Source organism: Rattus norvegicus, chromosome 11 (genome assembly GCF_021556685.1).
Source record: "Rattus norvegicus strain SHRSP/BbbUtx chromosome 11, alternate assembly SHRSP_T2T, whole genome shotgun sequence".
NCBI lineage: Eukaryota > Metazoa > Chordata > Mammalia > Rodentia > Muridae > Rattus > Rattus norvegicus.
In genome coordinates this window covers 24,943,880-24,958,903 of record NC_141544.1, presented here as the reverse complement: position 1 = coordinate 24,958,903, position 15,024 = coordinate 24,943,880, and the positions used below count along the sequence as shown (strand labels likewise).

Sequence of the window (15,024 nt, the reverse complement as noted above, 5' to 3'; positions counted from 1 at the left end):
GTGTATGTGTCTATGTGTGTGTGTGTTTATGTGTGTGTGTATGTGTGTGTATGTGTGTGTGTATGTGTGTGTGTATGTGTGTGTGTGTATCATTATTAGCCACGATTAAATACCTTTGCAACTAGAACTGCCTCAGCCAAATTAATTTTCTTTCCCACCTCCATTAAGAAATGCTGGCTATCCTAGCTTAGACAATTGTTTTCAGGATGCACAACAGAATTAGTCAGTGAAGCAGGCACCGATGCCAACATTATGTCTATTTAAGAAAAAGGAGAAAGAATGTGCTAAAATGAATAAACATTTTAATTTTTAACATTTAATTAAATGTTTAACATATTTGTAAATTAAAAATACAGCTTAAATATTTAAATTAAACTCTTTTAATGATATATAAAGTTATAATTTTAGTCTATTAACTAAAATTTCAGTGCAACAAGTGTTGAGAAACTTTCATACGTCGGGTTTGTTTTTTTAAAGATTTATTTATTCATGTTATGTGTACGAGTGCTCTATCTGCATGCACACCTGCACGCCAGAAGAGGGCATCAAATCACATTACAGATGGCTGTGAACAATCATGTGGTTGCTGGGAACTGAACTCAAGACAGTGTTCTTAACTGCTGAGCCATCTCTCCAGCCCCGACACTTCAGACTGAAACTACAAACATTAAGGAATATTCCTTACTTAGTTTAGTTAACTAAGGGAAATCATGATGGTCAGTTATTTCTATCACTACATATAAATGTATATTTCTTTCTTTATACTCACATAATATATTTTAGTGTAAATTCAAAAAGTTTCATTCTATTTAAGATCACATGGAATTTTATAATCTGAAGTAAGTACAGGATTGTTTTATTAAACAATTGATGGTGAAAAGATTTCATTCACTTAATGTTCCCCACAGACACACTTCTTAAATGCCAGCCCTTTGCTGATGATGCTATTATGGGGAACTGTGGAAATCACAGCAGGGGGGGAAGTGGGTGCTGACCTTAGCAGCTCCCCATGAATTCCCCATGATAAACTCAGTCTTCAAGAAAATATGAGCCAAAATAACTAATTTCTGCCTGACTACTGTCAAAATTTATATACATAAAAACAAGAAAGTAATTAAAACAGATGGGGTTTTGTCAAGATAATCTCCTTTGAAGTTGAAAATACTACCAGTTGAAATGCGTTTAATATACTTGACCTATCAAACGTCATAAGCTTAGCAATATGGCTACTACAGTATGGTAACTGAAGTAAGTTGAACCACCAGAAGTTAAATACTGCATGTGCTCCGAAGGTCTTTGGAGATACTTGGAGCAGGCATGATGCCATACATCAGAAATCTCACTACTTGAGAGGCTGAGTCTTAAGGCATACCAGTCCGAGACAGCACAGCAAGGCACTCACAAAACAGAAACACAAAGAAAAGTCTAGCAGAATTGTGCAAACACAAACATGACCTCCTATTAGAGTTGACTATAGAATATCTCTACAGAGTGAGAAGCAAAAGGCAGAGCCCATGCAAAGACTGGGGTCATTTTTGTACAATTTCTCCTTTCTTTGAGAAACAACTGTGTAAATTTTACCTGAGCCCCTTACAGCCCAAAATACACACTGCCTTTCTTTGTTGTTGGTTGGGAGGGATCATTTTATAGAATCTTTACTGACAATGAATCAGTAACAATACATCCATTGTGTCTACACTTATCCCTACAAGCTACACATACTTTAAACAGTAATTACACAAGTAAAGTCTTAACCACAATAATAAGGGTTACATGCTGTGAAAAGCAATACAGGGCTGTGCCAAGAAGGTTAACCTTGACATGGGGGCAGAAATGGAGATTTGCAGAAAAGGAACTCCAAAGGAAGCCATGGCTCAACTTTGAATAGCTTGAATGAATCAAAGAGATGGGAGTGAGCTCTAAGCCACCACACACAGATGCTTGCAAATCCTGTTAAGGAATTTAAACTTTAAAAGATGTAAGAACCTCTGAATGAACCTTCTAGAAGCACAGATGAGTTTTCATCTACAAGAGATTATTGCTGACATCCCAATGAGAAGTGACACTGACACTAACTTGGAAGGTATCAAAGGTAATGGAGTGAAGCAGAAAGATTCCAACACTACTTAGGAAAACTCAACCAACGTCCATTCACAAATGGACACAGGGAGACGGAAAACTGAACGGGAAAATCTATCTTGGCTTTCTGGTTTAGAGTGCTGGCTGACTGGTGATCTATCTCCAAAGTCTGAATATTTTAGAAGAGATAAATAAAATAATAACCAGTGACCCAGAGGTGCCACCAATCCTTCCAGATGCAGGTGAGAATAGAGATTGAGGTCTTGGGTCAAAGAACACAGTAGAAAGTGAAGACAAATTGAATACATGAACTAAAGAGGTCAATCTTCTCTTCTAAGGTAATTCACAGAGCAAAGGACAGAAGATTTCTGACAATAAATCCTCAAGAAACCTGGTATTTTTATCTATAGACCACAAAACCAGCCAAATAAATAAGATGAAAGGCATGAGGACCACTGTACTTTCTCTGAATGGCCCATCTTCAAAACCAACTTTAAACTTAACTGGTTAAGCTGCTTAACTTGGGTTATCTGTAAGAAGAAGAACCCTGGATAAAGTCACCACATTAGAGAAAGGAGACTTTTTCATAAGTAAGGTCAAGAGCTCACAAGAAGTAAATTATGCAAATTACAAACACAAAGTTAGACAGTAGAAGTCAAGGCTGGAAGTCTCATTGACAGTACCAAGGTAACTCCATCTTTGAACTGCCCAAGTTGGGATCTTGAATAAGATCACTATGCTCTTCGAGATACTAAAAGACACAGAGAGATCCCTCTGCTGGCACTGTTCCTGCCACACAAGCATGAGGACCTGGATTGGGTCACTCCTGGTTACATACAAAGCAAGATATATTGCTGCACTGTTAACCGAGCACGAGGTAGGTAGGGGCACGTAGATCTGTGCAAGGTGCTGAACACTGGCCTAGTTAAGTCTGTGACCTACTGGTCCCTACCTCCCACAAGCTTTAAATCACAGCACTTGGGAGGCAGAGGCAGGAGAGTCTCTGAGTTTGAGGCAATCCTGGTCTACAGAGTGACTTCCAAGACAGCCATGGCTACACAGCAAAATCCTGTCTAGAAAATAAAACAAAGAAACAAACAAAACCAAGGAGGGGGAGAAGTCTATCTCAAAAGTAGATAAAAAAACAAAAAACAAACAAACAAACAAACAAACAAACAAAAAAGACAAAGACAACCAGGATAAACAACTGAAGAGAACCATCCAAGGTTGACTACTAGCCTACACAAGCACATACAGATATCTGCCATCCACACCCATACACACACATACACACACACACACACACACACACACACACACACACACACACACACACACACACACAATGCAGATGTAACAAAGGGAATTTCCCAGAAGTCCAGATGAAAACAGACCATTTCAAGACAACTGAATGATGAAGAGTACCACACACATGGACTTGCATTACACAGTTACTTTCCTCCCCTTCCTCCCCCCCCCTCCTCCTCCTCCTCCTCCTCCTCCTGCTACCCAGTTTATTCTCTGAGAAGACAAGAGTTGATAGATTGTTTTGGAAATCATGCTGATTTAAATCCTCCATATTTGTTTGGTATCTGTGATGGCTAATCTTCACTGTCAACCTGACTGGATTCCAATCACCTAGGAGACAAGTATCTAGGCACACCTTTGAGAGTGGTTGTGAGACACGTTAAAAGTGAGGCGGGAAGACCTATTCTGGAGCTGGGGTTTCAGGCTGAATGTAAATGGAAGAAAGAGGAAGCCAGACGAGTACCGGCATGTCCGCTTCCTGCTCCATATGGGCTGAGGAGCACTAGATCCTGGTCCTCACTGCCAGTGTGCACATACTATGCTCTCAATGAGGCAAAGGAATTCTCCTCTCCCTTGAGTTCTTTCTATCACAAGAAGGAAAGTAACCAACACAGTGTTATTCATCGATACTCGACTCCCACATCTCACCCAAAAGGTGGTATTTTTTAAACTTTGTTTACAAAAACATTTTCAACTTTTCTAACACTCCAAGAAATAATATAATGGAACATAGTTTGAGTCGGATCACAGAGAAATACTGAAATGTGAACCATACCAGTAACAGCAGACTTATAAAACCAAAAACTACGTTTGTCATGCAAGACAGACTGTATAAGTGAGGATTATATATATCATTTTACAAATATTTGTCCAGATCTGAAATCCTGTTGTGTGTGAGATGACTAGCCCTGGTAAAATATAAGAGATTATCCCTCGCACATGCAGCCAGATATAGCATTAGGATTCTTGAATTTGCCTTCCTCGAATGCGAAGGGATACATTGGTATCATTAACATTTCAGAAATCCACTTATTAATATATGCCTGGCAAGGTAAATAGCAGATAGTATAATGGCTACTACTGATATCCACCGGGCACAGCTCAAAACCCTTCCTATACATCAACTTATATAATGCTTCTACGCTACTCAGCTTCTATCACTATAAAGCTTCTATCACTATAAAGAACAGTAAGCTGCATATGTAGCAGAGGATGGCCTTGTTGGGCACCAATGGGAGGAGGAGCCCTTGGTCCTGCCAAGGCTAGACCTTTCGGTGTAGGGGAATGTCGGGGCAGGGAGGCAGGAAGGGGTGGGTGGATAGGTGGGGGAACACCCTCATAGAAGAAGAGGGAGGAGGGATGGGATAGGGGGGTTATGGGTGGGAAAATGGGAATGGAGATAACGTTTGAAATGTAAATAAAAAATATCCAATTAAAAAAATTAGGAAGGAGGAGGAGGAGGAAGAAGAAGAGGAGGAAGAGGAGGAGGAAGAGGAGGAGGAGGAGGAGGAAGAGGAAGAGGAATGTCTTATTTGGGCTTTTGGTTCCAGAGGTTTAGCCTGTGTTGTGGCTTGGTTCCTGGAGCCCACTGCAGTACATTAGGGCAAGTGATCATAGCACAGGAAGCTACATACCACATAGTAGCCAGAAACAAAAGGAAACAAGCCTTGTGGGCCCACTATACCAGCAGTTCTCGACATGTAGGTGGCGAACCCTTGGGGGTGACTCAAATGACTCTTTCAGAGGGGCAATGTATCAGATATCCTGGATATCAGATATTTATATTACAATGCATAACAGTAGCAGAATTACAGTTATGAAGTAGCAACCAGATAATTTTATGTTTGGGAATCACCACAACATGAGGTGTATTAAAGGGTTGTAGCATCAGGGAGGTTGAGAGCCACTATATACTGTTCAACGTCACTCACACTGATCTAATCTAACACCCCTCCACCGGGCTCTGCTTCCTTAAGAACCCATCTCTTGGCAACAGTTGTGACACACCTGGATCTCAAGCCTTCAACACTTGTGTCTGTAGAAGAAATCCCAGATCTAATCTACAGCAGCTCCCCATAACTGTAAGGTAAGGAAAATTAGAGCTTTGCAGAGGTGGAATAACTTCAGTTGGATAGTTTACAAAACCATGTTTAGCAAGCATGCATCAGGCTCTTTAAAACAAAAACTTGTCTTAGCATAATGACAAGATGGGTTTCACCACCTCTGAAGAGTTTCCATGAAGCCTACAATAAGCACTAACCTCGAGGGTTATGAAACAATGCAAGGGGTTACAGAGACACAGTAATTAAGAGCCCTGGCTGCTCTTCTAGAAGACCCAGGTTCAATTATGGCACCACATGGTGGCTTAGAACCATCTGTAACTCCAGCTCCAAGGGATACAACACCCTCTTCAGGACGTCCGTGCCCGGATATACATTCAGGAAAAGCATCCATACAAATACAATAAAAATAATCCAAAAAATTAGGAAAAAAAGTCTTTGCAACATAGTCAAAGAAATGCATTGTTGGTCATTAAAACTGAGGGGGCTTTAAGGAGCACCAGGAGTAGTTTTGAGAGGATCCATTCACGTGAGACTGTGAAGAGACGTCAGCCATAATTTGTAAAGGAAGAAAAGAAAGAAAGATTGGTTTTAGTTGTCCACTAGTGTAATAGATTCAACTCACAGTCTAAGGTTCTTTGAGGGCTTTAAATGAGAGGGAAAGGTAGGAAAAGAATTGCCTACAGCTTCCCGAGCCATGGGCCATGCAAACATCCTATCATGCTTTCCTGACTGCTGGGTGTTGCTGTTGTTGTTGCATTGTTTTGTTTTGTTTTTCTTCTGCTCTTTCTAGAGGCAGATTGCAAAGGAAGGAAGAGAACGTCAGACAGTCCAAGAAATTCCATAAGCAAGTCTTACTAATAAAGCTCTAACATGCAGTACCCATCCATTGGAAAACCAAAAAGTCACTTGGAAAAGCAACAGCACTGTTAGGCTAATACAATTAAAATATTTACAACGTCCTTTTACCCCAAATGTGGGCTCCTAATCCAGTTCTCAGGTGTCTGAATAGAATAAGAATCTTACAAAGGGGATCTCAACAGACCCTAGTCTAGACACACTACAGCATCACCCCGTGAAGGCACACGGGTACTAACCAGGGACACCCGAGACAGAAGTCTTACCCTGGTTGGGAAGGGAGCTGTCTTTTCCTATTTGATTTTTAACTCCCTGGCTTTTATTTTAAAATTCTTGCCAAGAATTTTACATAAGATGTAAAGTGTTCTCACCCAGGAATCCTTAGTATCTTGATCATAAACCTTTATTTCTCTTGACAAGTGTAAAATGTCATACGCACTATTAAAGCTTCAGTTCCAAGCTAGGTTAAACACGACACAGCTCAAAATGTGACAAAGGCCACCATTTCTCCTTTAGAGACTAAGGAGCTGAATTAGAAACCGCTTTATTTTACTTAACAACTTAACCATCAGAACTACTTTATTAAAGATCAGGGACCACTCGATGACGATCTTCAAACACATGAGCTGCCATATTTTTTACAAAGTGTCTCTCTGTGATCAGGATGAAAATGAATGGACGATTTAGGCAATATCACAGGCTTTGAGCAAATTTAAGTAATAACTTCTTGTTAGCATGATGCATAAAAGTAGTATTAATGACGCTGGCTGGATAATCTTTTATTCTGTGCCTCTTTTTTATAACAACAAATCATCTTTAGCCAAGTTAATCTAAGTTAAAGGGAGAGATAAAATGGCTTCCACATGGCCCTACTCGTATGTTTGCGTTTTTTATTAATACAGCCTACGTTTACCAGAATTTTGGTTTTAATAAATGTAAACAAGAGAACCTAATATTTCACACTTGGATATGTTAAGTAAATATCGGCTGTCATGAACTTTCTAAAAAAAAGTCTGACATTTTACAGATATTACTTTCCTTGCTAAACATTAATGATAAAGGGTGGACTAGCCTGGTCTCTGTTTAACATCCCACTAGTTGTAATTACTTCGTATTTATTTATAAATATTTTATAAAGATTATTTGTCCTTACTTATCTAAGAAAATAATCTTTCTCTACTCTTCTGAGCCTAACCCCCGTTTGATCTGTACTCTCCGACTTGCACTATTTCAGCGCCCCCTCTGCCCTGCTGGTGCTTGCACCGCCCCCCTACGTCCTGCTGGTACTTGCACGGTCCCCTACGTCCTGCTGGTGCTTGCAGCGCCCCCTACACCCTGCTGGTTCTTTCAGCGCCCCCTACGCCCTGCTGGTGCTTGCACCGCCCCCTCTGCCCTGCTGGTGCTTGCAGCGCCCCCTCTGCCCTGCTGGTGCTTGCAGCGCCCCCTCTGCCCTGCTGGTGCTTGCAGCGCCCCCTATGTCCTGCTGGTGCTTGCAGCGCCCCCTCTGCCCTGCTGGTGCTTGCCGTCCATTCTCTTGGTTACTTCACCTCTCTCATTCTCCTTCTGAATCCCTACCTTGTCACTCTACTTGCCTTCCTCTGCATCCTCCTTGAGCTTTTCTTTCCCTGAGTTCCTATCTTTACAGTCTCTTGCCCACTGTACTCAACCTACCCGCTCCCAGTACTCACTGTGCTAGATCAGGTACTTCGCCTGTCATGACCGTCTCTCAAAAGCCTACCTCACTGATAAGAGAATGTCCCCACCAAGAGACACACTCATCCCAGCTACCATTTCTCTTTTAGATTATTAAAACCATACTCTTTTTTTTTTTTTAACTCCACTACACTGTGCTTACAGGGCATCTGAACATCAGTGAGAAATTCCAGTTCGATTTTCTCACATTTTCTTTAAATTTCAAAACAATGCCCTGGTCAACCTCAAATGTCAATGCACACCAGAGTGTCTCCATCTCGAACGTGCCTTATGAGTCACGTGGCAAAAGTGGTAAAACACGGGCCTGCCACACTTGGAGTGAAACTCAGCATTTAGAAAACTTAACACTACCGGTCCATGACCCGTATTTTGTGAAGGAGGATTCCATGCTCTGCACTGGGTTTGTGAGCCTCCTCATGCCTGAACCTGTTCACCTTCGCCATTATGCAGACACAGCAAAGCCTTCATACATGTTTCTAATGTTTATATATATATATATATATATATATATATATATATATATGTTGTATCTTCTAGATTTCTAGTTGTCTTTCAAGGCTTATTTTAATTTTTCGCATATTTTTTCTTTCAGTTTTTGTTTCATTTGCCACAAGCCTAAGCTGAATAATAAAAAGAGACATAGAACATGAAGAGCATCACTGTATGGAGATTTTCCTTACATTCCTCATTAAATCTGCGTTAGTAAAGAGAGCTCCTTGATTATTAGGGTAGTTTTAAATCAACATATATAGGCAAATCATAAGACTATTGTACAAAATAATCACTGACTCGGGGAGGGGAAAGGCTGCAAGGTTGATATATATATACATATATATTATACACACACACACACACACACACACACACACATATATATATATTGTCCAGTAAAACCCCAAGAAACCCATTTTAGGGCATAGTAGGGGTTACTACATATCAGAGCATAAAAATAAATTCCTTGGACTTTTGTATTAAGAGTTAACTAAATTCCTTGACTGCTATATTCATAAAAAATACACTTAAATATTCCAGAACTTTGAATGAGAGAAAATTTTCCAGGAAAATAGTACGTTAAAAAGACATGTTAGAAAAATGTTATTAAGAGGTAGAGATATAATTTTATCAAGAGGTAGACAGATTTTACTCAGCATGGATGAGGCATCAAGCTTGATCCCAGAGACATAACAATAATTAATATCATCTTGTTGCGACCTAACATTTACACACATCTTTTTGACTTGCTATATACTAATTTGCTACAGATGTCTGTAAAACAGGTAGTGATAAAAATCAGTGTGTTAAGCATGTCCATAACCTGAAACACAAATCGTTCCCTGTGTTGAGAGTTTGCTTCCGAGTTTAGTTATTTGGAAATATACCTCAAATCACTGTCCAGTTGGTACCCTGCTGTGCTGTACAAACCCATTCACTTTCCCTGTCCAGTTTTATTCTGGTGATCTGATTGTATGAATGAGAATGGCCCCTCTTGGCTAATGGATCTGAATGTTTGGTTCCAAGTTGGTGGGACTGTTTTGGGAAGAATTAGGAGATTGGCCTTGACAAAGGAGATGTGTCACTGGATGTGGGCCTTGAGGTTTCACAAGCTCATACCAGGCCCAGTCTCTTATCCTCTCTCCCTCCCACTTGCAAACCAGGATGCAAGTTCTCAGCTACCCCTCTAGTGCCAGGCCTGCTTGCCAGTCGCTGTGCTCCCTGCCATGATGGTTCCGGACTCACCCTCGGAACCGGAAGAAAGGCGCCCAATCAAATGCTTTATTTTATATGTTGCCTTGGTCATCACATCCTTCCAAAGGAATTGAAATGCAACTAAGGTTTCCTTACCTTTTTTTTTTTCTGTTTTGCTTTTTTCTCTCATCTTTCCCACTCCCCAGTAGCCACTGTTCCACCTCAGTGTCCCATGAGATTAACTTCATCCTCTTAACAAAGGAGTGAGGCCACAAGGTTCGTACCTTTGTGTGTCTATTTCCTTGAACATGATGACCTGTCCTACTATCTAATTTTCCTTAAAGAACAAAACATAGTTCTTCTTCTGTGGCTGAGTATCACAAATGAGCACCTCCTCTGCTTTATCCTCTAACTCGCTGATAGAGACTGCCATGGTCTAGATCTTCAGCGCTTCCCGGTGACTGCTAAGCAGCTTGTGGCAGGAGTTGGAAGGAGCTTCAAGGTATGGGGCCCACTGAAAGGAGGTTAGGGTACTGTGTCTGATTCCCTTGAAGGTGATCTTGACCCTTTCTTGACGTTTTCATTTACACCTGATAGCAGGTGAGTAACTACCTATTCAACGCTCTCCCCTGTGTCCTCCCTCACCAGAGGCCCAACCTGAGAGAACCGAAGAAACTCATGACACTGTGAACCACGTATAATGCATCTTCCACCTTTCCCTTTTATTATCTCAGGATGCTGACTGACACAGTTCTATACAATGACTATTGTGATCAGTAATCCAGTCACCAGGAGCCCACGTTGTAGGTGCTTGCAATGAAGCGATGGAGATGGAGATCATACAAGGCTTGAAATACACAAAAGTACTGGCTGAGCAGCACGGGAAAAGTGTAGGCCATTCCTTGAAGGGCTTTTATGATCCTTCACCATTCTCACTACATGGGAAACGAAACATCTTAGAAACATGGTAGCTGGTCTCACTAATTATGGGGCAGGAATGGCAGTAGGTACTGAGGGCGACAGGATACATCTCTAGTCTGATAGAGTGTGCTCAATATGGGTTTAGGTACAACAGGAGCACTCCAAGCCAGGGGCTGAACACAAGACAAGGAGAAGTGTACTGAGCTGTTGACGAATGGAGTAAGAGGCAGAATATGATATTCCAGATAAGGAAAGTGTTATATTTTAGGACTGTGATGGGCATACTAACTGCTGGGAACCACTGAACAATCGACCTACCTTCCAAATTGCTAATGCTTCTTGCATAGACTTGATCCTGCTTTACAATCCTGAATACCTGCATCTTCTACAACCTCTCAGCTTCTATGTCGCCCTCCAACATGAGCATCAAACCCTCCCTTTTCTCCTAAAGTCCTATCACCAACTTCAAACCACCAACAATTCTGCATGGATAAAGAAAATGCAACCACCTTAATTTATCTCTTCTAATCATCTTCTAACTCGTTAGGTACTCAGGTATTCTCGGTTACCGCACATGTGATGTCTTCTAACTCGTTAGGTACTCAGGTAGTCTCAGTTACCGCACATGTGATGTCTTCTAACTCGTTAGGTACTCAGGTAGTCTCGGTAACCACACATGTGATGTCTTCTAACTCGTTAGGTACTCAGGTAGTCTCGGTAACCACACATGTGATGTCTTCTAACTCGTTAGGTACTCAGGTATTCTCAGTTACCACGCATGTGAAGCCTTCTAACTCGTTAGGTACTCAGGTATTCTCAGTTACCACGCATGTGATGTTTTAAACTGATAATCAGATCAAGTCAACTCCATCATTGTCTAAATTTCTGGGGCATCTTTCGATTGAACATAGAGCATCCTTCCTGTGGGTGGAAAGTCTACATTTCATAGCCCTGACCACACCCTACCAATCTTCCTTACTCACACAGCGATCTTAGAACTTGCTAGTTTCTCAAGGGTGTCCAAGTCTATCGTTTTCTCATAGCCCTCCATGTAGTTTGAAATGATTTTTTGTTTGCTCTTAGTAACACCTTCATGAAATGCAGGTCCTCTTTGGCCCGTGTGACACCCATCACAACTGAACAAAAAGCATTTATTTGCATGGCTAATTTACATTTCGCTCACTGCCCCACTCCTGGTTACCTAGTCCTCCTGCAAAGGTTAAGGCAAGAATGTTTTGTTGTTTTAATTTGTTTTTGACTTACTAGGAAAGAATTAGAGTGTATATGAATGATTGGAGAAATATATTTAAGAAAAAAATTTAATAGTCTATACTGTAGCTATATGTTCTCCATACTTTTACATTCCATTTACTTTTTAAATACATTATAAAAAGTTGCCTCTACGAAGTAACATAGGGACAGAAGTACTTTATTTCACAAAGGCATTTAACAATGCTACATGTTAATTTGACAAATTTAAGGGTAGAACAATTTCGGTTGCCAAGAAATGACAGTTTTTGTTAAATTATATTTTATTTCATTGGAATTATACTAAGAATGTATGTCCATAGTAAATAAATATGTCCTACAAAAAATGTTTTAACATTAAAAACCAATGATCTTGAGTCAGTCTAAACATGAAAGAATGGGTTTCGGTATTTAAATCATTGGTACATGACTGGGACTTAAAAAGAGAGAGACAGCTATCCAATAGGTGTGAAAGAAAACGTGATCCACCTTTTGTTTTACTAGACAGTGCTGTTGGTACAAGAGCCTACCAAGAAGTCCTTATAAATAAGTAAATGTGGGATTGATTCTCTGCTAACCACAAGGGGCTGTGTATTTTTTTCAGCAGGTACAGCTACCATTCCATTTTTAAGAAAATGAAGAGTGTGGTCCATGAGATTCGTGATAGAGCTTGTCACTGTCACCCAGGATGTCTGTATTGACTGACTCTTCCCCAAGTCCCGCAGTAGCGGGCAGCTTTCTAATATTCAGTCCAGAACTCTACCTTGCCCGTGTCATCCTTGGAAATGTCCCACCTGTTCTAATAAAGTTAACAACTGCTGTAGTTGTGTAAGAAAGGACTGAGGACTGTAGCTCCGTGGTAGATTATTAACCAAATGTACTCCAAAAAAAAGGAATGTAAAGAATGAAAGACTCAGGAAGATGGAGTGATGGTGGCAGATCATAATCAAATACGATTCTATATAGAGTATCTGACGATATGACCATTCCATACATAATACAAGTCCATTCCCTAAAATTTTAACTGCCGAAAACTCTTGGAATAAAATTTCAAGATTAAACAATCTTGTAACTACACACTGCAACAGTAAGATGGTTCAGTGAATCAAGATTCTCTTGCTACACGAGATAACCTGAGCCACACACATACCCATACCCAGGACCCACGTGGCAAGCGAGATTCAGCCCTAACAAGCGCTCACTGTGGCATGCCCATGTGCATACAAAATTAATAAATGAAAAAGTCTACAAAGAAGTGTTCTATAAAGTAACCAGAGACCTCTCAAAATTAATATATGTAATTACTTTTAATTAACAAAAATTTAATATAGGTTTTTAGAAGGTTTCGGTTGGTGGGTTCCTTTTTTTACCCTAAGATTTTTAAAATCATCTTCTCTAACTTGTGACTGGCAATGAAGATAACCTCTAACATACCCTGAGTCAAACATATTTCTGGAAGTTATTGATCTATGAAAAAAACGATAAAGTTTTATAAATCAAAAAGTTCACTGTGTATTTGAGCCTACACTGTGTTGCTAGAGAGTAGTCCTCACACAAGAATAGACCAGAACGTGATGATTAATACTAATTAAACGAAATGCCTGGCAAACTCAGTCCTTTCCTCTGAAACGGTTACTAAAACTCACACTCTGCATAAGTGCATCGTCACTGTCATCTTTCTACCTCACAGTGACTCCTAAAAAGACAAAGCTCAAAAGTGTAAAATAAAATTTATGTTTTGTTAGAAGCTGTCCAAGACTGACTGGAAGGACCTGAGATTCTGTTTCCCTCCATCTGCTGTATGAACTGAATAAACATTCCCTCCTGATTCTGTCCTGATGATACACAGACACCTCTCAATGATATGTTTTTAAGTCCTTATTTTATAGCCGGTATAGCCCATGCCTTCAATCACTGCACTTGGGAGGCAGAGGCAGGTGGATCTCTGAGTTCGAGGCCAGCTTGGTCTACATAGTAAGTTCCAAGACAGCTCTAAGACAGCCAGAGCTACAGCGAGACCCTGTCTCAAAATAAATAAATAAAAATATAAGTAGCAATTTTTTTCCAGTCCATTTCACCAGAACCATTTGAACCCCTAAGAGGAACATTTTCATCATCCACGAATATATTTTGCAAACATATTATTCTATTAGCCAATGTTCGTGTCTATTTCACACATAAGATTAACTTGCTTTTTCTGGCCTTCTCTTTTTATCCAAATGAAGAGAACTGGATAGTTGTGAGTCTACATTATTTTGGGAATTATTATTTACTGATACTATCAAAATATAATAAATTATTAAGAGGACTCAAAAAATGTGTCTTTGACATGTGTTTTACCCCAAAGTCAAGTTTGTAGAAATGCAGTGAATAAACTGTAAAAAGACTATCTTTGATTTATTAATACAACAATTATGTCCCGAGCAATAGACTACTCCTCTGGTTTTGCTGCTAAGAACCTGAGCAGATGTCTGCCTAGACCTAAGGGAATGCTTCTCCCTCAGGAGAAAACAGCTTAAATAGGAAGCAAACAACCATATGCTGACAGTTCCCTGCTTAGCAGATGACATCGAGAGCTATGTTCTACAATCAGAACCATAAGGGGCAAGGTTCGAAATAATTTTTCTCAAAAGTGAGTGTAATTATCCAAGATCAAAGCACTTGCAAAATACATCGTATCAAAGATTACACTATCCATTTGTACTGGGCACAAAATATATTTGAGTGTAGCAGAACAGGGCAATAAGAACTTTCATAAAACATAACTTAAACTCTATTTAATAGCGTGATTCATCACAAACTGGAAAGCATGGCTGGCAGGGAGACCATCTTGGATAGCTGAGTTGAATCTAAAACACATAGGAGTTTTCATAAATTACAAAAACAACATCTTCAAGTGTCTATGATCTGATTCAGATCTATCAGCTATATGTTATTCCTGCTCCACAAAAAAATAATAATTGAAAAACAATTTAGGAAAATACATCCAATACTAAAAGTTACTTCTCTTTTGCAAAGCCAAAGTTTCCAAACTTCCTGGTATGAATATTGGAAATAAGCACTGTTCAGCATTTCTTGTTACAATTTTCAGATTCTGTAATTATATGCAGCCAGTATAACTGCATGAGAAGTAAATTTTTAAGAAAGGGGA

The 15,024-nt window shown here is 39.9% G+C and overlaps 1 protein-coding gene across 5 annotated transcripts in view; it reads right to left on the bottom strand.

Moving 5' to 3' along the window:
* The window catches only part of Robo1 (roundabout guidance receptor 1), a 1,048,129-nt gene that overhangs the window by 293,212 nt on the left and 739,893 nt on the right, over positions 1-15,024 (bottom strand).